The following is a 1,089-nucleotide window of genomic DNA, read 5'->3' on the forward strand; positions in this document are numbered from 1 at the left end:
AATCTGAAACATTAACATATCTTAACAATAGATTCTCTATTTTTTGGGAGTATTTTTGTCTGAAATGATTTAATTCTATTAAACAGATGAAATAAATAAATCTGATCACACTAAAAAATCTTAAAAAATTACTTTTCAGAATAGATAATTAGAAAATTGATGGTCAAAGGATATTGTGATAACCCAAAACTTCGTACTTCTTCATGACAAGCAAGATTTATTTTAGAAAGAAGTTAAGGTGACAATTCACAACTGACACGATACAGAACTGGACTGTTCTCAACTCTATTCCTCATTTCTTATTTGCACTTGTGTCCACTTGAGATGTTGGATTACATTTTCTTCAAAGGAGAATAGAGTACTGTAGATTTACCGAGGAGGCGGCCATATTAGTCTTTATATTTTTCAGACAGTTGGTTTAAAAACAGGAGTTCCTCAGTGCAGCAGATACACAAGAAAGGAGGGTTGAAAAGAAAATATATTAAAGGGGTCATATTAATTCATAAAATTCACTTTCTAAAGGTTTTCCAACCGTTCAAATCGTCCCCATACCTGGACTGACGCCCCAGAAGTGAAGACAGTCTGTCCTCTCTCTCCCTGGCTTGTTTCAGGTTTTAAAACGTGCGTTGCTCCAACCAGCCAATCAGAAATCAAACCCTATATAGTGTCATCGGTGGTTTAGCCAATCCCAATCAAGGTAGGCCCTCCCTTTGACTCCTCCCACAATCAGGCAGCTCTGCTCTTGCACATGGCACCACGAGAGGAAGTACTTCCTCCTCTTCCCAAGATGGGCATGTGTGGGCAGAGCCAGTCCAGCTCACACAGACACAGCAGATTCTGAATGCAGCTCCTATGATCCAATATTCAAATGGAGGAAAATCAAGGAAATGAAATAAACTTTGAATATGTTTCTTTGGACCAACGAGACCAATGTGGAAGTGTTGAAACTCTGTATGATGACGCCTTTAAAGTCTTTCTGAAGGAAAAGAAATTGATTAATCATGCAGGACACATTATGAAAGAGCAGATGTGACACTCACTGCGTTAAAACAGAAAACAGAATTAATGACAAAAGTTGTATTTCAAAGC

Source organism: Lipophrys pholis, assembly GCF_963383615.2.
Source record: "Lipophrys pholis genome assembly, chromosome: 12".
Taxonomy (NCBI): domain Eukaryota; kingdom Metazoa; phylum Chordata; class Actinopteri; order Blenniiformes; family Blenniidae; genus Lipophrys; species Lipophrys pholis.